Source organism: Octopus bimaculoides, chromosome 5 (genome assembly GCF_046866305.1).
Source record: "Octopus bimaculoides isolate indiv1 chromosome 5, ASM4686630v1, whole genome shotgun sequence".
Lineage (NCBI taxonomy): Eukaryota > Metazoa > Mollusca > Cephalopoda > Octopoda > Octopodidae > Octopus > Octopus bimaculoides.
In genome coordinates, this window is record NC_142932.1 from 28430723 (window position 1) to 28443222 (window position 12500).

The window sequence follows — 12500 nt, forward strand, 5'->3', positions numbered from 1 at the left end:
GTTTGTTTCCACCACCACCACCACAATTACGGGCCATGATGGAACACCAGGTTTAGTCGAACGAATCGATACCAGTACTTATTCTTGACAACTGACGTTTATGTGCTTAGGTTCCCGTGTCCTAGCAGTTCGACAAAAGCGAACGATAGAATGAGTACTAGCCTTACAAAGAATAAGTCCTTGAATCGATTTCTTCGACCAAAACCTTTCAAGGCGGTCCTCCAGCATAGCCGCAGTTAAATGACTGAAATATGTAGAAGTATAAAAGAATATATATATATATATTATTTTCTTCATATATATAATCTTTTATTCATTTATTTGTTGCAGCCATTTGACTCTAGCCATTATGGAGCAACAAGCTTAGACGAACGAATCGACCCCAGGACTTATTCTTTGTAAGCCTAGTACTTATTCTCTCTGTAGAATATCTGTAGAAATAATCTTAACAGAATATTGTAAAAAGCACTGCTAACGCAATAGGACGTGGTGTTGAATGTGTGGTAAGTAACTTGCTTACCAACCACACGGTTCCGAGTTCAGTCCCACTGCGTGGCACCTTGGGGAAGTGTCTTCTACTATAGCTTCGGGCCGACCACAGCCTTGTGAGTGGATTTGTTAGACGGAAACTGAAAGAAGCCCGTCGTATATATATATATATATATATATATATATATATATATATATATATATATATATGTTTGTGTGTCTGTGTTTGTCCCCCGAACATCGCTTGACAACCGATGCTGGTGAGTTTACGTCCTCATAATAGAGCGGTTCGGCAGAATAGATCGATTGAATAAGTACTAGGCTTACAAAGAATCAGTCCTGGGGTCGATTTACTCGACTAAAGGTGATGCTCCAGAATGGCCGCAGTCAAATGACAGAAACAAATGAAAGAGATAAAGAGAGTATACTTTATAGCATATGTTGGTGGTATAACGAAATACCACTTACCTACACATCATTAACAGAGATTTAATATTTTAACGTTCTGACTACAACGTCTGCGACGACACTGTATCCAGCTTATGTTGGCCCTTCTTCCAGCTTCAACATCTTAGGAAATAAATCCATGCATACATGATTAGATGATAATATGCTGTAAAAATTTATTTACCAGGCCTTCGATGTTGAGATGTACTGTCCATGTCCAGGCATGCGGTCAATCAATATAGAGAGAGATCTCCGAATATTGTCGGCTAAAGATTCATTCTAAAACATGAAAGAAAAACCTAAATTAATAGTTTTTTAGATATTGAACTCACTTAAATCACAAATCTTAATTCTGATTTCATATTACATAATTTTTTTTTAAATTCGAGACTCAAAGCCATTTAGTAGGAGGTAATGTTAGCAAATTATCTGATATATATTTCCGATACCTGGGGTGAAAAATAAAAACGAAATATTGGATTTAACTTTATGAGCTATAAACGTTTAATTCAGTCAGTCATTTAGTTAGCTTTCGCAATTCTAAGTCGCAGGTATATGCCTGCAATTTATATCATCCTCCTCGGCAGAGGAGGATGATATAAATCGTTCGCTGCGCGATTTTAACTGATAAGAAAGAAAGGCGGATGGAATTTAATGCAAAATTAATAGATTCCCCCAGTGATACTACTGTTCTTCATCTGTTTTATGATAATAATAATATTGATTTCTCAAACTGACACACGATCTATATTTAGGCAGATATTGATGATCTAGCCAATTCCAGAATCATATTGGCAATCATTTGTTCTATAGTTGGTATTGATCAGCTCTAGATCTAAATTAAAAAAATTGAGATTTGTAATCAAATGCCATATAAATTTTACCTGCCACTTTGACACATCTGTGTAATAAAAGTAGTAATTTTGATTTCAGATTATGGTACAAGGCCCAGTAATTCCAGGAGAAGGGTTAAGTTGATAATATCAAACCCAGTGCTTGAATGGTACTTATTTTATCGGCTCCGAAATGATGAAATATAAAGTCCACCATGGCAGAATTTGAACTCAAAATGCAAAGACAAACAAAATACCACAAAGCATTTTACTCGGAGTGCTAACGATACCGCCATCTCACTGCCTTAATGAAACAGACAATATTGGTTTAAAATTTTGTCACAAGGCCAGCAAGTTCAGGAGAAGCGGCTAGTCGATTACATTAACCTCGGTATTTTCAACAGGTACATATTTTATCGACCCCGAAATGGCGAAAGTAGAACTCAGTTCGTAAAGACGGACGAAATATCCCTTAGTGTTTCGTTCAGCGTGCTAAGGATTTTGCCAGTTCATCACCACAATAAAAGTAGTAATTTTGAAATTGAACATAGAGAAAAAAACTAAACAGTTTTATAGGGACTTGGATAAAGTCGATGTAATCTTTCACAGTCCTTCTCTGGTACATATTTTAACAACCATGCGATTATTAATGATAGAGTCGACCTCACCGGGATAGGAACTCACATCAAATAGCCTGTTACCATCCTTATAATAAGAGCTGCGGCATGAGTGACTGTGTGGTAAGTAGCTTGCCTACCAACCACATGGTTCCGGGTTCAGTCCCACTGCGTGGCACCTTGAGCAAGTGTCTTCCACTGTAGTCTCGGGCCGACCAAAGCCTTGTGAGTGGATTTGGTAGACGGAAACTTAGCGGTTCGTCAAACGAGACCGATAGAATAAGTACTAGGGTCACAAACAATAAGTCCTGGGGTCGATTTGCTAGACTAAAGGCGGTGCTCCAGCATGGCTACAGTCAAATTACTGAAACAAATAAAAGAGTAAAAGAGTATATCTTTGAGGCTTCAATATATATTGATTAGTTGCAGAGCAAAGCGATACCAAGTTTCTTAGGTAAGTGTATACGCAAGTCATATTGAAATAAAATACCTACGGGATGTTTAGGTGCGCCTTGGATGTTTTTAAAAGATAATTAAAGGCATTAGAAATTCATAAATATGCGCGAGTCTTTTTGAAAATCAGATTATATATTAACAAATGGGATAAAATAGCAAATTTAAATAGCAAATTTTAATTTTGCGTTTCTGTGTTTATCTTAAAAATTCGATTCTGTTGATGCATTCATGGCTTATTCATATAAAGTACTTGAAGACCAGAACTGTGGCATATTTCCACGACGTACCATTTGAAATTCAGAGAAGCAAAGCTATGTAGAGATACATACCTCATCACTTTGTTAGCGAAATAGTACGAGAAACACAGTGAAAAAAATAGTGCAAAAACATAATGAGGCGAAAAGAGTAAGGGATATTTAAATCTCTCAAGAGACACAGAACCCGGGTTGAACTGACCTTCCTGCAACAATTAATTACCATCGGTAGCCATGGCAACAATGTAGCCGTTATTACTATTGCTATTTTCCTTACGTTATAAACTGATGTTGATGTGGCTGCTGCCGATGACCAGGAAAGTGAAGCCTGCTGCTCGACTTTGCCTTTCATCCTTTTGGGATCGATAAAATAAATACCATTTAGAGGGGGTCGATGTAATCGACTAGTCCACTCTCCTAAAATTTCAGGTTTTGTACCTGTACTAGAAACGATTGCTGCTACTACAACTACAACTACTACTACTACTACTACTACTACTACTACTAATACTACTACTACTACTATTGATGATGATCATGATTCTACTACTACTACTACTACTACTACTACTACTACTACTACTACTACTATTACTACTACTACTACTACTACTACTACTACTACTACTACTACTACTACTACTACTACTATTACTACTACTACTAGAGAAACCTTTACATTGTCAGAAACTGACGTAGCACATTTCTGCTCGTTTTAAACTTCAAATTATTGTTAGCTACTGTTATTTATGCTCATCCAGTTGACAATGAACTCCCCTTTTATACTAAAATAAAATACATTAACCATTCTAAAGAAAAGGGACGGGGATACAAAAAAATTGAGGGATTAAAAAGGTTAACGGGTGTTGAAGACATCACGTATGTATTTTCAATTTTTAGTCAATGACTCTCTTGAGGATATTTCTGCAGCGAAATAAATTTTAAAGCAGTGTCCCGCTCCTATGTACAAAGAGGTGTGTAGAATTAATTATTTTGTATAAGAATACAAATGTAACCCTACCTGTCACGAGATGACCGAGTCGAGAGCTTAAATAATACCCTTCACTCAACGCCAACATTACGTTATGTCTCTGTTTAAACAACCACACAGGTAAACACGCACATACACACACACATACACACAAACACACACACACACACACACACACACACACACACATATATATATATATATATATATATATATATATATATATATATATATGTATATATATATATGTCTGTATGTATACACATACACACTCTCTACTTATCTCATTTCCCCTTTCTCTCTCTCTCTCTCTCTCTGTATATATATATACATTATACATGTATATATATATATATATATATATATATATATAGGAAATATATATATATATATATATATATATATATATGTATGTATGTATGTATACATATATATTCAGACCTACACATACGTAGATACACACATATACATGTGTGTATGTATGTATGTATGTATGCATGTATGTATGTTTGTATGTATGTAAACCACGAAAGTAAGAACGTGCCGCCAGACTTAATTTCTCTCCAAACTGTCCATTCCCGAGTTCAAAAGACCAGAAATTGTCCATAGTCTGCGAGTTTGAATAGAATAGAAGAAAATAAAAAGTGAACAGTTTGAAAGTCTGTCGCTATTTTTCTTGTTAGTTTCTTTTTGTTTATTTCCTTTTTTTTTGTTATTTTATAATACTTTCTGTTTTATTATATGTGGGTTCTATATTGCTTCATTGTTTGTAAACGTGATGTTTGAGTAAACATTTGTTCAATTAGGTTATATTGTTGTTTTGATATTTTTTTGATATTTTTATTTTTATTTTATGTTTCATTCATTTTATTTTATTTCACTTTTTTTTTTTTTTTTTTTTTTTGCTTGCCAAAGTATTAAAATATGTCTTATGAAGAGAACAAGAGAACGATAGATGAATCGATTCCGACAAAGATAACAACAAACGCCAGGATGAAAAAAAATATATATATATATATAAAAAAAAGAAAGAAAGAAAGAAATGTGACGAGGAGGGTGTCTGAAACGTATGACGATATAATCAAGAGGGGAAAAAAAGGAAAGAAAGAATGAATTAGTGTCGGAAAATAGAAAAAAGAAATTTCTAAAGAATTTGTCGTTTCATTACCTTTTGCGTTGCAAGGTGATATCTTTGTCATGTCAATTGGTGCTAACTATAAACACGTATGAAGATAGCGTTACCATTGCCCTCAAGTAAATATATAAATAAATAGCTGTAACCTTTAGTACACCCGTCACCTTTGTCAAACCCACAACCAGAACAACAAGAATTATTGTAACTAATTATTCGTAGAGAATATTATGAATCTACCTTGGTTCACATAAGTTTCGGGTAGTTTATTGCCTAGCTGTACGTTTAAAATGAGCGTTAGCTCTTTTCTTCACAAGGAACGGATATAGAGTGGGTCGCCCTGCGTGGAATAGATATCACACGTCCCGCAAATCATAGATTACCATCTTGATAAAAATGGAAGATGATACAATTCTATTAAGTTCATGGGTTGGAACCATTCCGATGCTTTTCATCATAGATCGGGGAAGGCCAGGGGCATAAATATGTGCGCGTATGTGTGCGCGGGTGCGAGTGTATGTGCATCCTTTATATATGGATATATGTATGTGTGTGTTTGTGTGTGACGAAATATAAACACATACATATGTAAAAGTAAATACACATATGTAACAGACACTCTGAGACACATTGGCTGTGTGGTAAGAGATTTCCTTCCTAACCACATGGCTGCAGGTTCAGTCCCACTGGGTGGCACCTTGGGCAGCAGTCTTTTACTATAACCTTGGGCCGATCATAAACTTTTGAGTGGATTTGTTAGTGGGAAACTGAAACAAGTCCGTCGTAGGTATATATATATATATATATATATATATATATATATATATATATATATATATATATATATATATATATATATATATATATATATATATATATGTGTGTGTGTGTGTGTGTGTGTGTGTGTGTGTGTGTGCGTGTCTGTGTTTATTCCCCACCATCGCTTGGTGTGTTTACGTCTCCGTAACCTAGCGGTTCGGCAAAAGAAAACGATACAATAAGTACTAGCTTTACAAAGAAAAAGTCCTGGTGTTGATTTGTTCGACTAACGATGGTGCTCCAGCATGGCCGCAGTCAAATTACTGAAACAAGTAAATGTATTATATATATATATATATATATATATATATATATATATATATATATATATATATATATATATATGGTGGTGGTGGTGGAGGTGGTTGGAGTTAATGCTCGTGGTGGTAGTGAAGATGTTGATGATGATGAAGAAATTGCAGTAGTCCTAGCGTCGCCATCTTAAGTTTATCACACCAGGAGAAGTATTTTACTCTTACCACATCTCGCGCCTACTTTTTCTACAGGTTTATTTACTGGTTCCATAACCTCAACGACTGCTATGACAAACACAATCAGAGACGTATTGCTACAGTTGCAGTTTAAATAAGGGAGTCGTTATCCGCTTATAAATAGCTACAAAATATCACTGAATATATTCACTGTTTTCTTTAAACCCGACGGCCACGGTGGATTAGACAATTGTAAATACCCTGTGTCTGCAAAATAAATGATAATCTTGACTGTAGCATCTTTAATCGAAGATCTTCTTATACAAGTCTAAGCTGATTTTAAGCAACAACAAGGGAAACAACTTCCGTTAGATCAAGCAAAATGGCGCATGAAACACAAGTCTATAGTTTTTATATAATTACACGTATTACTTACAGACGTGACATAGTTGAATTTTTAAGAAGCTTGGTTCGCAATCAAGGAGATTTTGGTTCGATCCTGCCATTAGGTAAGTTAACAATTGTCATTTACCACATGCTTTCTTCCCCACGAGTCTTCTTAGTGAAATTTTGTACTAGGTGACCTTAGAGGAGATCACCCTATCGATCAGACATCATATTTAATATGTGGCTGTCTTGCCAAATTAGGGATGCGTATTCTTGAGAACTATCCTTTCTATTATAGGCACAAAGCCTGAAATTTTGGAGCGGGAGTGGGCTAGTCGACTACATCGACTCCATTACGCAACTGGTACTTAATTTAACGACATCGAAGGGATGAAATGCAAAGTCGATCACAGTGGAATTTGAACTCAACGCATAGCGACGGACGAAATACGATTCTGCCACCTCGCCGCCTTGTATTCTTCAGAATTATGTTAAGGGCACAACGTTTCGGCTGATATACCCTCCAACCTTCATCAGGTGACTTGTAGAAATTTCGAACCTGAGTTCTCATTCCTAAGGTATTTTTGATGTTGTTATTATTATTATTATTATTATTATTATTGTTCAGTAGTTTTATTTTTATAACGTGCTTTCACTTCACTACCGAGCGCAGCTCTGTGCGCCTTGGGTATGTGCTGTGGTTTGCTGTGGTGCTCTTATGTTTACTGTATTGAAAGTGCTTTGCGTAGAATGTGTGCAGTACCCAGTAGTGCAATTTTCTGTATGTTATATATATTTGTAAGTCCTGCTATTTTTGTTATGTATTTGTCTGAATATTTTTTTATTATACCTAAGGCACCTACTATGATAGGAATTGTTTGTTTTTAGATTCCACATTCGAGTTATCTCTATTTCCAGGTCTTTGTATTTTGAAAGTTTTTCCATTTCTTTTAGAGAAACGTTGTCATCTGCTGGTATTGATACATCAATTAGAAAGCATTTTTTTCTTCATGATCTTTGACAACTATATCTTCTCTATTTGCCTTAATATCTCTATCTGTGTTATTGGCATATCCCATAGTATAGTTGCTTTCTCGTTTTCTGTGACCTTTTCTGGCGTGTGTTTATACCATCTTTTTTCTGTTGTTATTCCATAGTGTTGGCATAGCTTCCAGTGTATATAGGTCCCAGCTCTGTCGTGTCTGTGAATATATTCCTTCTTAGCCAGGACTGGGCAGCCAGAGATAATATGATTTATTGTTTCTTGTCGATCTCCACATATTCTACAGTTACTTGTTATATTTCTTTTCATTATGTGTTTTTGGTAATTTCTGGTGGGGAGGCTCTGGTCTTGTGCAGCAATTAAAAATCCTTCAGTCTCTGCTTTGAGTCCTGAGCTTCTCAGCCATTGCTGGGATTTTTCTCTGTCTATTTCTTTCGCATTTAGGTTAGCCCAGTATTTACCATGTAGGGGCTTTTCTTGCCATCGTTTTATCATGGTCCGTTGCTGTTCTAGTTTTAGTTTGGATTTCATTTGTTTTATAGCTTTTGTTGTTTCTTCTTCTTTTTCTTCGTATTTGTTAGGTAGATTGATTTCTTGTTTGTATTTGTCAGCTTCCTTAAATACTGAATACAGTTTTTTGTTTTGCTCGTGTTTTGTGGCTATTTGTATTAGTTTCCCTTGCTTCTGGAGTAGGTATTTTTGCAGTCCTATGGTGGTTATTTTATAATAGTTTTCTAGCTGTATAAGACCCCTGCCACCTTCTGTGCGTTGTATATATAGCCTTTCTATGTCAGATTTTGGGTGGTGCATCCTATATCCTGTCATTATTTTTCTTGTTTTCCTGTCTATTTTACATAGTTCGTTTAGTGTCCAGTTAAGGATGTTGTAGCTGTAGCTTATAACTGGGACAGCTAAAGTGTTGATACCCATTATCTTGTTTTTAGCATTGAGCTCTGTTTTTAGTATTGATCTAACTCGTCTATAGTACTCTTTCTTTATTTTTTCTTTCATTTGTGTATGCTGTATCCTATCTAGTTCATTGACTCCTAAATACTTATATGGTTGGCTTTCGTCTAGTTCTCTTATTTCATTGGCTTTATCTAGTGTTATATTGCTACTTTTAACTAAATTTCCTCTTTTCAGGGTTGCTTTGGCACATTTTTCTAATCCGAATTTCATTTCATTTATTATTATTATTATCATTATTATTTTTATTATTATTATTATTTTTCAGGTCACGGGCATATGGCGTAGTAGTTAAGAGCGCGGGCTACTAACCCCAAGATTCCGAGTTCGATTCCAGGCAGTGACCTAAATAATAATAATAACATCGAAAAATACCTTAGGAATGAGAACCCATCACACAATCCATCGTCCGGCATCATCACTACGACCGCCGCAACCATCACAGCCACCACCGCCGACATCACAATCGCCTCCGCCATGATCACCGCTTCTGCCATCACCGCCGCCACCTCGACTTAAGTGCGTGAAGTACGGTTCTCATTTAAGCGGAGACACGTTGTAACAGGCAAGATTGATCTGCGGGCCATACCTCTTTGCTTGTCTAGCAACCTAGTTAGCATAGGACTGCTTGAAGCGATCCGCATCAACGCTGTACAACATCTACAACAAGAAGAACAGCAATAAAAACTACGGTTACAACTATAAATACCATTACCAAAAATACAACCACCAGCTCCAGTCACCACTCTACAAATACCACCACCGACAACAACAACAACGCCGCCACCGTCAGCACCACAACCACCAACATTACATCCACCCCCTACCACCAACACGAACAACAACGCCATACACAATACCATATGCAAACACTAACACAACCGATCGTGTTTTTCCAACTGTAATACAAATACCTCCGCCGCCGCGTCACCAAACCAAGAAACTTCAGTAATGTTGGTTTCAAATGTTCTCACATGGCCAGCAATTTCGGCAGTGGTAGTGGTGGTGGTGGTCGTCGTCGTCGTCGTTGTTGTAGCGTTTCAGTGATTGCATTGACCCACAGACGCCACGGTTGAACTGCTACTTAGTTTACCGACGCCAAAAAGATGAAAAGCAAAGTGGACCTCGGCGGAATTTGAATTCAGAAAGTAAAGAGGGACAAAATGCAGTCAAGAATTTGGTCCGGCGTTTTATATTTCCCGTTCGGAACCTTGAACTTCAGCAATATCTGTTTAAATTGTGTCACAAGGCTAGCAATTGAGGGCACAAGTCTATTACATCGATCCTGGTGTTCAAATGTTACCCACGCTATCGAAACCGGAAAGGGATGAAACGCAAAATGGGTCTCGGTATCATTTTAACGCAGAACGTAAAGTCGGAAGAAATGCTCTTAAGAATTCTGTCTGGCATGCTAATATGATACTTATTTCTTTAATGCCCACAAGGGGCTAAACATAGAGGGGACAAACAAGGACAGAAAAAGAGATTAAACCGATTACATCGACCCTAGTGCGTAACTGGTACTTGATTTATCGACTCCGAAAGGATGAAAGGCAAAGTTGACCTCGGCGGAATTTGAACTCAGAACGTAAAGACAGACGAAATACCGCTAAGCATTCCGCCCGGCGTGCTAACGTTTCTGCCAGCTCGCCGCCTTAAACCACAGGAATATTCGTACCCCTTTGGGTGCAATGCCTGAAATTTTAGAGGAGAGAGGCTGGTCGATTATATCGACCCGATGCTTAAGTGGAACTTGCCTTAGCGACACCAGAAGGAATGAAAGACAAAGTGGACCTCGGTAGGATTTGAACTGAAAACGTAAATTCGGAAAAAATTCCGATAACCATTCTCCAGGGAGTGGTAATGATATAGTCAGTTCGCCGCCTAAAATCTCAGTAATTTTACAAAGAGAACCATCTCTGTAACCGCCATCTGTTGAGAGCAGTTTCCACGTAACCATAGTAATTCGTATTCAAAACCATTATCGTTATAGCTTACGGCGTATACCCAACTACTAGCTCTGACTGCTAAGATTAATACAGACACCAACCGTAATATCACCCTAGTCTGTCTGCTGCTACCAGCAACACCACAGCAACAACGACGATAACAACAACTACCTTCAATAGACGCCTACACCAACTACGCCACCCTTAGTAGAAACAGCTTCCGCCAGTAATAAATTCATTTCGACCACCGGCACTACGTCTCTCCCACCACCACGATCATCATAGCCCCCATCACCACCACTACTATCACCCTCCCCCCAACGCTGCTGGTACCATCTCATAAACAGCAGCAAACACAACAATAACAACCATGAGCTAGTCGACTGCCAGTGGTCGCCAACACTGTCGGCATTACCCTAACATCAACATCTGACACCAACGCCTCTACCTGTACTACTAATACCATCAGATATACTACCACCACCACCATCAGCACCACCGTCAACACCACCACCACCAACAGAAACGTCACTGCCGTCACACCATCGCCAGCTCTAGCAGCAGCATACCTTGCTGTCAATATTGCGAGACAAGCTATGTTATGTAACCCTGAGGCTAGTATAATACATCTGTCATATGCCACCATTTTGAGATAACATATTCTGCCGCACGATCTACTTCAATCAGAATAATATTTTATACGGTACGTACTCTCAAGAGACTGGACAAGGTGCTGACAGTTTTCGAGTTTTTGTACGGCCTTGTTTTATGTTTTCTCCTTCCTCTCTTCAGATCTATTCACCAGCTGAATAGCTAAGTTTAAAAAATGTATGTGCGCGCCTGTATATATATATATATATATATATATATATATATATATATATATATATATATATATATATATATATATATATATATATATATATATATATATATATATATATATTTATATATATATATATATACACATACATACGCACTCATTTATATATATATACTTTATACACACACACACACACACACACACACACACACACACACACACACCCACACACACACATATATATATATATATATATATATATATATATATATATATATATATATATATATATGGACAATTCAAAGCATGAATAAATACTGGCTATTTCTGAGACTAAATAATGAATTATTTTAACATGAAACAATACCACATTGTTCTTATAATTTCCTTTGTAAGGGAAGGAACATAGATATGATTGAGCCGAAAATACTACATTGTTTGTTCGTATTTCCTACACCGTTAAGTAATTGAAATGAAAATGAGTAGTATGTGACTGACTACAACTCTGGCTTGTAAAAGCATCCACGCTATCTGGGCTCTGTGTCAAGCTAAATGCACGCTCTTGATATGTTATTGGGCTGATATTAATTTACCCCTTGCGCCTCTTGGATAGGAAATTGATCCTTCGATTTTAAGATATATTTTAAGTGCTCTTTAGTTTAGTTTAGATGTGACAAATTAGGCAAATTCTATTGTAGAAATCTTTTTCAGAAATAATATATTTCTAAATTCTCAGATATATTTATGCAGTAGTGATACGATGAAGTAGTTGTATGTTGTCAACATAATGTGACAGTCCCCTGAAGGGAATAATACTACTGTTAGTTAGACCTAGGAAGCTACGGCGCTTCCTGTCGGCCTTGTAAACATAAGGACACAGGAAATGTGTCAAGGCCGACAGGA

General features: G+C 36.9%; 1 long non-coding RNA gene across 1 annotated transcript in view; it reads right to left on the bottom strand.

Moving 5' to 3' along the window:
- The window catches only part of LOC106882694 (uncharacterized), a 92094-nt gene that overhangs the window by 78548 nt on the left and 1046 nt on the right, over positions 1-12500 (bottom strand). Inside the window, exon 2 of the long non-coding RNA XR_008264135.2 lies at positions 1121-1215. This is a non-coding gene — a long non-coding RNA (uncharacterized LOC106882694). The remainder of the gene's footprint in view (positions 1-1120; positions 1216-12500) is intronic.